At 34.9% G+C, this 12,969-nt stretch overlaps 1 long non-coding RNA gene across 1 annotated transcript; it reads right to left on the bottom strand.

Annotated features, from left to right (window-relative positions):
* Window positions 1-732: 732 nt before the first annotated feature.
* LOC128196168 (uncharacterized) lies at window positions 733-2,558 on the bottom strand. The gene is made up of 2 exons (XR_008248374.1): window positions 2,395-2,558; window positions 733-1,000 (listed from the first exon to the last, which is right to left on the bottom strand). It is a non-coding gene; the product is annotated as an uncharacterized LOC128196168 (long non-coding RNA).
* Between the last annotated feature and the right edge of the window lie 10,411 nt (window positions 2,559-12,969).

The raw sequence follows: 12,969 nt of genomic DNA, 5'->3' as shown, positions 1-12,969 counted from the left end.
AAAATATATTTAACAAAGCTTTTTTATTTATTGAATTTATTGTATCATCTATCAGACCACTCTCAAATATCTTATTATATATTCAAAATTTACATACATGAGAGTGGACATTAGAGATTAAAAATTAACTAAATATAAAATTAATTTATAATATATAAATAGTTAGAAACTTCAATTTACAAATTAATTTTTATTCAACAAAACTAACTTCTTAAAGCTTACTTCTTACAAAATTTCTATAAACAAACTTTTGTTGCAAGAAGGTATTCTTAGTGTTCTTTTACTATTATGATATAAATCTAAGTATTATTTAATATTAAACATCTATAATCTTCCACAAACCACATATAAATGGTTTAAAAAGCAAGTCTAAGGCAATGGATCCTTAATCCAACACTGGTCTTATGACTGGCTATATATTAAACATATTAAGGACACTTACGGTTACTATTGTATCAAATTAAAAGCAAGCAGATGTGTTTAAGTATTTTGATAGTTATGTATTTTAAAATATAAAAAGATTATGAGCATGTATGTACGTATTAGTCCAAAAGAGAATTAATATTGCATATTTACGGATGCTAACAGCCTAATAATTATTTAGTTTTTGTCTAAATATCAAATAATCCAAAGGATAATTTATTATTTGATAGGTTTATGTTGTTAACATTTATGAATATGACAAGATATCAATGAATAATTAAAATTTTATCCAAAGATAAAATATTAATGTATTATCGATATCTTAAAATGGGATTTGTAACATCCCAATTATTATAGCATTAAACTATAATAGAGTTCTTACATCATTGATACAATAGAACAGTTGATAGGAGGAGGAATAACAGTTTTCCTCATTATTATACAAACCCTCACTCATATTCAAACGAAAATACAGTTCACACTTAAAACATAGACTAAAATTATAAGGCTCTTTCTTATAACTAAGCTTCCGTCGATCCTCCATCTAAAGCTTGCTCCACCGGCATAACAGCAACTTCTGCTCCCATCCACCGGATGATCATCGCCAGACAAAATACATAACACAAAATAACAACCACACAACAGACAAAGCAAGGGTGAGCTAATGCAACATAAAATGTTATGGTAAATTACATAAATAACTAATTTTCCAACTTACAAGTTAAATTACTCAATAATACAATAAACATACCATACTCATCGTAAATTCACTCATCCAGATAATCGTATGAATATTGAACTCTTAGCTAGTTCTATACTTACAGTGGTACTTTACTCAGCTACATCTCATCCTACTCTGTCCCCCAAACTGGATCTTCGGATATGGATGCACTTATTCGCTAGCTCAATTATTCTATCCTACTCTGTCCCCCAAACTGGATCTTCGGATATGAATAAAACCACTGAAGCTACATCCTTCCTACTCTGTCCACCCCACTGTAGATCTTCGGTAAGGATTTCCCACTCTCCACCACATAGCTTTCTCTCTAAGTGAGATCGAGACTATTGAGAGCATAAGAATGAACCCCTAAGTCGGAGTTCCTATATTCATACGTACAGTACTTGACACAAAATCAACAAGGAGTTCCTCCTTGGAACTCTATTCTACACTTTCCATTCATAAATACACGTGTTACCATATTATCATCTTTAGTCATATCTTAAGAAAATAACTCTTACATACTCAGACATTTCACAACCTCACAGAAACATCACTTATTAACACATAACTCTTTATGGTCTATTAATTCGAACCCTTAAGTAGTTCAAACAGCTTAGATACCTTCACTAATAGCTCCAGAAGGGTCAAAAACCCCCATATCGACCTAAAGAACGTCCAAAACGGACATCCAGAACTCCCAAAACGTCAAAAACATCAAAACACTAAATTTGTTACGCATAACTCGCTCCAGTGAGTTAACTCATTTACTTAAGAGAATTTACTATTCCAAAATCACGAAAATTCACTTCCCGGACTATAACGACTATTCCTTTCATCATACAGACTTTCTAGACATCCAAAAACTTATCTCCTATCAACAACCCATATTCATCCAAGTCTTATAAACATCTAAACTAAACATATAATTAAAAGACAGCAGATAATTAGTACAATCCAAAATTTCCGATCAAAAACCTAGTCTCCTTTCAAATCCATAAACAGATCCAAAATCTTCGAACTATACGTATACCAAAAAAAAAACTTCCACCGATTCAAAATACTTAATACGAACAAGATCTCTTCAAAATTATCAAAACAGAAGCATATCCCAATTCCCAACCGTACATCAATTCAAAAGATACAACAGAAGCAGAATTTCATTCTAAAATCATAAAGAGAATCAAAATCCTAAGCATATACCAAATTTAGATCATACAGAAACAAAAAGACTCAAGGTTAGCTCCCCTTACGGTTTTCTCCTTAGCTAGCCTTTCGAAAACACTTTGCGAACGTTCCCCCGACTCAAATCACAGCTCTAAAGTCCCTCTGCTCCAAAACCTTCGTGCTCTGACCTCCGGTTCAACTTAGGAACTTCTCTCAGCCCCAAAACACTCTTAAATAACCATAAAAACGTGTTTAAATAGTAAAAACGCGTTTAAATAGTAAAAACGCGTTTACCCAGTCAAAAACGCGTTCAAAACGCGTCAAAAACGTGTTCACTCACTGGGACAACTTAGTCAGTCCGGTTAAACCCCTTCCCGATGTCGGAATTACGCGTATGAGTACTCGAATTGAAGCTATTCGAGTCTACTTTCTAATGGAAAAAGAATGAACTCAATATCTAATTTATAAAAAAAGTTATAATTGAAATACTAAACCTTGTCAAAGTCGACAGCATTGTATTTTGTACTATATTTCGTACTTTTGTTACAGCTTGTTACATCTTGAGTTTCTTAGTCTCCTAATGATCCAAACTTACTATTTCTTCTAATTTTCAGGGTGTTACAGGATTTATTTCTGTTTTGTTTTGGGACTTATACTAGTGTATTGTATTTATTATTCTCAATTTAGTTATAAATGATCTTACTAATATTAGTATCAATATAAACTCTATTCATGTTTTAAATTCATGTTTTAAATGACTTAAACTTCAAGGCCTAAAAAGGTAATTTCTATCTTGATGACTCTTGAAATAATGGATATTGAACTCATATTAAGGATAAATTCACTTCACCTCTTATATATGCTACTGAAAAATAAAAGAGAAATCAAATTGTTAGAGAAGTCAAATTTATGAATCTAATGATCATGAAAAGGTTCAATCCATAAGCATTTTGGGCACAAATTTTGAAAACATAAATTAAAGAATTCCTTATAACATTTGAAAATAGATTTCTTAAAGAATGAAAAGTCTAAGATAGGTACACTCTTGACAAACCTATAATTTCAAAGAAATATATGGATAAAGACAACATCAGTGAATACATCATGAAAATGTCACATTAATTGTTTCAAAACTGAGTGCACTTAAATTAAATCTCTTTCAAAGACTTGTTGGTGCATTTAGCTTTCTTTATCTTGTGACACAATTTGGTCGATTTAAGATAAATATAATTTAAAGAAAAAAAAAACTTGGTCTCTTAATGAACTCATCTTACATTGTGTTCATGAAGATAAAATATTAAAGCATGATAAGATAAAAAAAAACTCATTTTGCCTATAATTTAGTGAAAAAGGTATGAGACTAAAAAATTGAAAAGGGAGAAATAGTTGTTTCATTTTTGGAGATTTAAAGGGTACAAGTTTTATGATCCCAAAATTAAGTTGATATTTGTATAAGGAAATGCTTGATTCTTTGAGGATGTCGATTTTACAAAAGGAAATATAGTTTAAGGAATTTGGGAGGAATAAGGGATATTTCCAAAGGTCTTATTTAGTTTGTTTGGGATTTTGTTCTTGACTTAGTTTATGAAACAAACTAACATAGTGTAGAACCTTCTATGCAAAAAGTTATTTCTCAGAGGAACAAAATCTTTCTTTTCAAGAACCTTTGTCATTAAGGAAATCTACTAGTGAAAAGAAAATAATGACATTTGATGCATTTCAATCTTGAGTCACATCAGATGAATGAAAAGACAATATTTTTCAAAAATGACATTGATGATACAATTTATATAGTGCAATAAAAAACTTTGCTTCAAAAGGTCAAAAGGATTTGGTTTACAAACTCAAGAAATTTATCTATAGGTTTAAGCAAACATCTCGACATTGATATTTCAAATTTCTTCATTGTGCGATTTTGAGATGAGTTAATTTATGACTATATATATCACAATTTTTTTTGAAAGAAAGTATATTTTTTAATTTTTAAGTTAGATGACATTTTGCTTGCCAACAACGATATCAATTTATTGCATGAAACCAAGAGACTTCTAGTTAAGAATTTTCATATGAAAATTTTTTATATTGCAACTTTTGTATTAGAGATACAAATATGCCAAGATTATTCTCAAGGTACACCTTAATTGTCTTAAAAAGGTTATACAAAAAGGTTCTAAAAATATATAGCATGCAAGATTATAAACCACACAATACCTTTGTGGCTGAAAAAGACAAAGGTAGACTTAACTAGTGTCCTAATAGTTCCTTTGAAGAAAAGTAAATATAGAAGATTTTTTATGCATTAGCATAAGGGAGTCTAATATATTCTTAGGTTTGTATGCAGTTAGATATACTGTTTGTTAATGATAGATATTTGAGCAATCTGGTATTGGATTATTGGAAATATTAAAGTGTGAAATGTGGTACTTATACAAATCAAATAATCATATTCTCGCATATTAAAGATTAGATAAGCTTGAGATCATTAAGTATACTGACTTTGATTTGCTAGATGCCAAGATAATATGAAATTTACATCAAGTTATATATTTATAGAGATGTTATCTTATGGAAAAGTGTTAGACAATATTTGATAATCTCTTCTACCATGTCAATTGAGTTCATAGCATGTTATAAGACATTAATATTGAAGCTTAGCCATGAATTTATGTTATATGGTGGATGATATAGAAAGACCTATTTTGTGTTATAACAAATTAAGAGTTCTAATTTCCAACAACATATAGACATCAAGTCCTCCTTGTTAAATAAAGAGTTCAAAGTAAATCACTATCTTTAGAACATATAAACATGAACTCCATTATTGCATATATGCTTATTAAATAATTAATTTCAAAAGGTTTAATGAGTACACTACTCGAGTGTTATCTCTTTAACTTATATTCAATTTTAGTGGAAATTTGTAATTTTGGATGTTTTGATGATATATATACATATATTGTTCAAGTGTATCGTTTGCACAAATAAAATTTTGGTATATTTAACTATATTTTCATTATGGTTTGATCTCGATAAGATTTGGTAAAATTGTTGGATGTAAATGGAACACTGTTGGATCATTAATTCAACATTGATCTTATATATAAATAATTATGTACTAAAGATATTAATGTTGTGTCAAATTAAAATTGATTAAATGATATTAAAGTGTTTTCGCAATTATGTATTAACTACCACTCAATTTTTATTATCATTTTTGAATTCAACTATATCTCTGTTCTTAATTAGGATAATTAATATAATATATGAAGGTTTGTATATATGATACTTTTTTCATCAAATATTTAAATTTAAGTTTGGTTCCAACAAAAATATCTACAAGACACAAAATATAAATGTTTTTCAATAACAATATATATGAAATTTTAGTTTGTTATATGTTTGATATCAAAAGTTATAACAAGAATTCGTGGAATCTCTGCACTCTTTTCTAATTCTTCTTGTTGCATACTTAGTGTATGGTATATGGGATAGACCGAACGGTCAACAATTGCAATCGTTCGGTATGCAACTTTTGTCAACGGTCAAAACAGATTAAATGTTTGACCGACACTTAAGTTATCAATGTTGGATCAACACTTAAATTATTGATGTTGGGTCTGCACTTTAACTGATTACAAATAAGGAAACTGTTTATGAATAACAAACCGAATTTAAAGGTAAGTTCCTAATATCACTCAAATTTTTCAGTGTAAATCAATCAGCATGCTAGTGTCATATCACTCAATGCTGTTAAAAATTAGTCATAAACGAAAGGTTTTTTTTTTCAGCACGGCACAGTAAATATTAGATTAAATGATGAATGGGTCCATGTGAGATTAAAAGAAAAATTAAATAGGTAATTTTTAATAAATGCTTTTTATTAGTAATTACTATCTTTAGTAAAACTGGTCTTTAAAATACTCCTATGTTATTAAAATATTAAAATGATCTTATAATAGAGAGCTTATGAAATAAAGCATAGCCATCGTCTTACTTTCTTAGGAAGTCAATAGTCAAAATTACATAGATTCCATTAATTTTTTATTAGTTGTAGTAAGGATTAAAGAATTCATGTTAAATGCAGTATTAAGTTTAAGATGAGTTTGTATAAAAGAAAATGATTAAAAATAATTTGGTTTAGTTTAAATAATTTAAATTAATTAAATAATTAAAAAGTAAATTGTACTACTATTAGTTTAGCTTAAAGTTGTTGAAGATGGTACTCGTCCACAGGTGGGACCTGAAGCAAGAAGGTGCGTGTAAGAGACAGAAAAGTGGGAGCGTATGGAGACAAGTGGGTCCCAACAAATTATTGTAACCCTTTTCCCACTTCATCCATTATCCCCTCCCCACGTGCGCTCTCGGTGGGCCCCACTCTCTATCTGGATAAAATATAAATAAATGAAGCATCACCCTCTTCACCTTACCATTATCAACCATTGTTTTTTCTTTCCTTTTCTTTTGTTTGCTCGTTTTATGCGCCGCGTTATTTTCAAAACATTGACTCCAATATTCAAAGCGTTATTCAACTTTTTCGTAAGTTGCTATTTTAAAAATATTTTCTTTTAAAAAAAAAAAGTAACAACGAAAACAAAACACAGATTTCAAGCATGCCGCACTTAAAGTTGTCAAAACGGGTCATCCGGTCCGATCTAATCCAGTCCATCACGGGTTGATTATTTAGTGAGTTAATCCAACCCGACTTATTTATTAGCGAGTTAGAAAAATTCGAACCCAACCCGACCCACCACGGATTGGTGAGTAAACGGGTTGGCTCACTGACTCACTTAATTATAATTTTTTTAAAATAAAAAAAATTATAAACTTTCTATAATTCAATTTAATCAAATTTTACTCCTAAATTTCACTCTCAACATAGGTGTTTAATTAATTTTGAAAATAAGGAACTTAAATAATTTTAAAAAAAAAAAACAAAATAATAAGTTTTTTTTTATAAAATTAAAATTAAATTTTAATACAATAAAATTAGATAAGTGAGTTGCTGGACCAACCCGACCCATCAAAGATTAAACCTGCATGAATCGAGTTTAAATGAGCCGGTTTAAAATCCTTCCCCGTTCCTTCCGATTGTCTCGGTACTTATGAATGACACACGTGAGCTTGGTTAAACCAAACACAAATTTAACTAATTTATTTCCTTAAATGTACTCACTAGTACAAAATGGGCTTTTAAACTCGCACAATAGACCTCGGTTTACACCAAACCGCTGTCTATTCAGACACGGTGGCAGTTTTGTAATTAACGAGACCTTATAGGCCTCGGTTCAGACTTGACCGGTGCCAAAAAGGGTTACTACTTCGGTTGTGAAAGCAACCGGTGCCTAATTAGTGGTTTCTGACACGGTTTCTGACGCGGTTAAGAAAAACCGGTGCCAAAAAGGGGTATACTGCATCGGTTGGTAGGAAGGACCGAGGCGTATCAGCCTCTACTGCCTCGGGCCAGAAGGACCGAGGCATATAACCCTCTTATTTCCCCAAATATTTTCCCCAATTTGAACGAAAACCTACCCTCACTCTCGCCTCCCTCCCCTCACCTCGCCTCCCTCGCTCTCGCGCCTCCCTCCCCTCACCTCGCCTCCCTCTCGCTCTCGCGCCTCCCTCCCCTCACCTCGCCTCCCTCTCGCTCTCGTGCCTCCCTCCCCTCACCTCACCTCCCTCTCGCTCTCGCGCCTCCCTCCCCTCACTCTCGCCTCCCTCGCTCTCGCGTGTAAGACCCGTATTTTTTGGACATGGTGGTCACCCACCTCTTTGACTATCAAGATGCAATTATTGGGGGTGCATTTTACGGGAAGCTTTGCAAGGTGTGGGATTCATTTTTGGCAGGAGAGGGAGAGAGAGAGGGAGAGCAACCAAAGGGAGGGAACCCTTTCTCCCATTTTCACCCGTCCAAAGAGCACCCATGGGAAGCTGTTCCAACCTTGGAAGGGGCTTAGAGGAGGACCTGAGTTGGGCATCTGGTGATGATGGCGTTCTTGCATCAAGAGCTGGAAAAGGAAGTGAAGAGCTGCTGAAGTTCCTGGAAGATCTTGATCTGCACGTCTGGGAGGAGATTGATCCCAAAACTTACATGGAAGTCTTCAAGAGGTAAGGGGAGCTTGAATTATTTCCTTGATTTTTGAGTTATTAGTGTTTGATGAAAAACTGGGTAAAATCTGGGAAGAAGGAATGAAAATGGAGGTTTTCTGGGCTTTCTGGACTCTGGTGCGATTCTGCAGAATTTCTGCAGAATGCGCGTTCGTCCAATTTTGGGAAGTCAAAATTGGACGTTCGTCCTAACAGTGCTCGACCAAATAGTGGTCGGTCAACTTCTGAACGTTCGTCCAATTCTGGTGAAATTGGACGTTCGTCCAAATTGTTGAGCGTTCAATTCTGAACGAACGTCAGCGTTCGTTCGTCATAATATATGGGACGCTCGTCCAAGTGGTATTTAAACAGTGAATTATGAGCGTTCGTCCGTAACTTAGTATCTTCGTGGAGTAATCTTGAACGTTCGTCCTTGGTTTCAGTGAGCGTTCGTCCTTGTTTTCTGGGAGCGTTCGTCCTTGGTTTCAGTGAGCGTTCGTCCTTGTTTTCTGGGAGCGTTCGTCCTTGGTTTCAGTGAGCGTTCGTCCTTGTTTTCTGGGAGCGTTCGTCCTTGTTTTCTAGGAGCGTTCGTCCTTGGTTTCAGTGAGCGTTCGTCCTTGTTTTCTGGGAGCGTTCGTCCTTGTTTTCTGGGAGCGTTCGTCCTTGATTTTGAGAGCGTTCGTCCTTGGTTTTATGAGCGTTCGTCCTTGGAGCTCGGCAGCGTTCGGTTTTGATGAGGATTGATTTCAGGACGTTCGTTCAGACAGCATCAGAGTTGGAAATAGCGTTCGGTAATAATGCATGAATCCGTGGGAGTATTTTGAAGCAATTATTGAGAATTGTTGGTTATTTTCCTTGATCCAATATTGGTTTAGTTATACATATTATTGAGAATATGTATGACTTCGTGATTGAGCACGTATATTCTAGTTATACATATTATTGAGAATATGTATGACTTCGTGATTGAGCACGTTTATTCGGTTGGAGGTGGTACATACACTATGTTATTTACTTGTAACTTCGTCGGTCTTTTTAGCATTTTTGCTAGTCTCATGCGTGAGACGGAGATTCGAGTGTCACCTTCTTCTGCACGAGGAGGTGAATGTCTCGCCCACTGACTTCGGCTCGTGTTGAGTATAGTGCATCGTTACGCGTAGTATCGATGTTTTTACTCGTTAGTCCTTGAGGAGTCGGGGAGATAGGTCTGAAGTCGCGATGGATGACGGCTCGGGTCGCCTGTTATTGAGAGCAGGTTATGACGACGAATTACAAGTAAACGACATCAGTTTATGAAAGACTAGTATGCAGTGTCATGTGAGTCGATTTATCATGGGAATTATTATAGTATATGTAGTGGGTTTATAATGTGATAATTCTGGTTATTCATTCTTGCATGTGGTGGCTGTGGTTTCTAACCGTGATGGTCGTACGGATACAGGAGAGATGGTAGTGCAGATAAAGTTGGATTTGGAATACTTCGAGAGAGAGACGGGAAGTAAACTTGTTGGATCTATAGGTAGTAACGAGCGTTCTTACTAGTGACGTTCGGTCTTGGTGTTATTTATTTCCAGGTAGCGAGTGTTATTAGGTAACAGTTGATCTTGATGTTAGTGGATCTGAGGTAGCTAGCGTCCGATCTTAATTTGGTAACCTGAGGTTTAGTTTGATTACGTTCGGTCAGTACTGAGGTGTTCAGTAGAGTACTCTAGGCGTTTAACCCAGACTCAAGCGTTCTTTATTATAGTGTTCTGTCTTGTAGCGAGGGTTCATAGGGAATGATCTTTATTGGTGATGTTGCTCTGAGGTTGTAATCATTTATAGGGAGTGACCAGCCTTGATAGTCGTTGAGGTAACGATTGATTAATAAATAGTGATTAGTTGTGATGATGCATGATTCAGGAAGTGATCATTCATAGGTAATGCTCGGGTCGGATGATGATTGTCTCAGGTAGGGATCATTAATAGTCAGTGGTTGTACGTAGGGAACATCCAATCTCGATGAGGTTACCCTCAGATAGAATTAAATCCAGTAAAGTGATCAATAAAGTGTTCGTCTGAATGGTACTTAATCTGTGGTGTGCGAGATTTGATCTTTGAGCAATCGTTCGAATAGTGTTTGAAATAATAGTAATTGTTCTAGCAGAGTACACTGTTTTAACGTGAAGTCTAAGTACTTAATCTTAATCAGCGTTTGATCTTTTGGTATTCGACCTAATGGTAATCGGTATAATAGCGGTTGATGTTTAGTTTCGAGCTTAAGTGATCAATCTTAATGTTCGTGTAAACAGTATCCGATGTAATATAAGTTCGTTGTTTTATCGTTTGATTCAGTAATGATATGATATCTGGGTATGTATTGAGATTGAGGGTACTGTAGTAGGATGTCTTGATTTGTGGTTGATTGTGGACATATTGAGGGGACTAAGAATGAAATTACAAGTGGGGCACTTTCCGTTGATTTGTTCATCAACGTATCGTCCGGATGAGAGTTTATTGTGTACTGGGTTGATTATTAGGTACTATGGAATGAGTGTCCAACAGGAATTGTGGTACGTTGGCTTGAGGATGTCTGATTTAATTATTATATGATATTTGTATTGAAATAACTATGCACGTTTTATAAATGATGTGTTTCAGGTTAGCTCACCCTTACTTTGCTTGTTTGTGCATGTGAATGCGATGATCGTATAATGTGTGATGTTATACGGGAGCAGTTGAAGGATTGTCACGTGATCCTGTGCAAATGGAGGAAGAGATGGAAGATCGATTTAGAAGGATTCAAGGTTATCTTTGCAGTTGCGTCTGAGCTTAAAACTGATGTTTAGATTTTAGTTTATGTTCGCGATGTTATGTATTATTACAACATTTAAGTTTTGAATATAAATTTTAATTTTTAGGGTGATTTTTTTGGGATGTTACAGTAATGGTATCAGAGCAGTTCATCCTTAGGATGACCTCTGTGTTGTGGGTTTACCGTGTCTTCGCTGTGAAGAATTTAGTGTAAATGGTTTGATTTACCACTTCCTCCGTGTCTATATAGTAAGATGTGTATCTAACTAGATGTTTTGAGAACAGAAAACGTCTTGATAAGAGTAATGAGGGTGCACACTCATGACTTTTACCATAGACGATTTTCCTTTCTTGATTCTGAAGGTTAGAGTTAAGAAAAGGTTAGAGTTTTAGTGGTGTTTCCTGTAGTAATTCGTGTCTTGTTCTTGCTTTTGTGGTAGTCTTTTGTGCTCGATAGTAGTAGAGGAATGCATATTCAAGGACAACTTGAGTTGTATACCTTTATTAGAATTGGTTTAAGCCTTTGAGACAAGATCTTGCCGCGAAGATAGGAGTTAGAAGACTAAAAGTTAAGCTTCGGAGGGCGAGTGAAGATATTGGAGTTTAGGAGTAAGGTTATGAGTGATGAAAATTTCCAGAAATCAAGTCATAAGGTCATATGTTGTACGTTCGCAAGAAGTTCAGAGGCTAGATTAAGAGAAGCTTTGGATAAATATGGTTGTAACAAGGTTGGAGAAATGAGTTGGGTTTAGAATATCAGTAACGTTAACAGTCAGAAGAAAAGGACGTGTTGGCGAGAAACGGGGTGACGCTGTGAGAGTTTGGTAACATGAACCTATGTATTAGTGATGGTTGGAATCTGAATAAGAAAATGGTGGATGACTTAAAATTTAGGTTAAGAAAGGAATAGGAAATTCTATAGCAGACTAGGGGAAATAAGTATCAAGAAAGGAAGTAGAAGGAGAAAATTTCGAGAGGTAGTCAGATAAGGCAGGACATGAGGTATTTGAAAGAGAATGAAGTATTGTTAGGATCTTAAGTTAAGTGGGAAAATTTGAAGGAGATGATCAAGTTGTATCAGCAAGTGGATGATTCAGAGTCAAGTTTAGTTGGATGTTTCAAGATTAGTAGTTCACACAGAAGAAAGGTTTGATCATAGGCTAAGATGAAAGGTTTCAAACGATGAAGACAAAGGTATGTTTTTGTCGATCAGTGTTTTAAGGCAAGACCTCCTAGAAAATGATAGTTGCTTCTTAGTGTTATCACCCATGGAAGCGACTCAAGCTGCAGATCTTGCGGTGCAGGAGAACTCGGAGTGTAAACTTTGCGGTCGTGAATGACTTCTTAGATGTTTTCGTGAAGAAGTTTCTGGTTTCCTCCTTCACGAAAGCATGAAGATCATTTTAGGTAAGTGTTTAAGGTTGAGAGTATGCAAGCCAGAAAAGATTTGTCATTTGAAGTGCAACCAGTAGGGATCGAGGACGAACTGTTAAACGATTTAAGGTCATCTGGAATGGTATCACAGGCAACCCTACCTGGAGGTTAGAGGATGAGATGAGAGAAACTTACCTCGACTAGTTCCGATAAGCTTAATTTTCGAGGACGAAAATTTTTGTTGTTGGGGAGAATGTAAGACCCGTATTTTTTGGACATGGTGGTCACCCACCTCTTTGACTATCAAGATGCAATTATTGGGGGTGCATTTTACGGGAAGCTTTGCAAGGTGTGGGATTCATTTTTGGCAGGAGAGGGAGAGAGAGAGGGAGAGCAACCAAAGGGAGGGA

This window comes from Vigna angularis, chromosome 4 (genome assembly GCF_016808095.1).
Source record: "Vigna angularis cultivar LongXiaoDou No.4 chromosome 4, ASM1680809v1, whole genome shotgun sequence".
Taxonomy (NCBI): domain Eukaryota; kingdom Viridiplantae; phylum Streptophyta; class Magnoliopsida; order Fabales; family Fabaceae; genus Vigna; species Vigna angularis.
The sequence above is the reverse complement of the archived record's forward strand: the minus strand, read 5'-3'. Positions and strand labels throughout refer to the sequence as shown.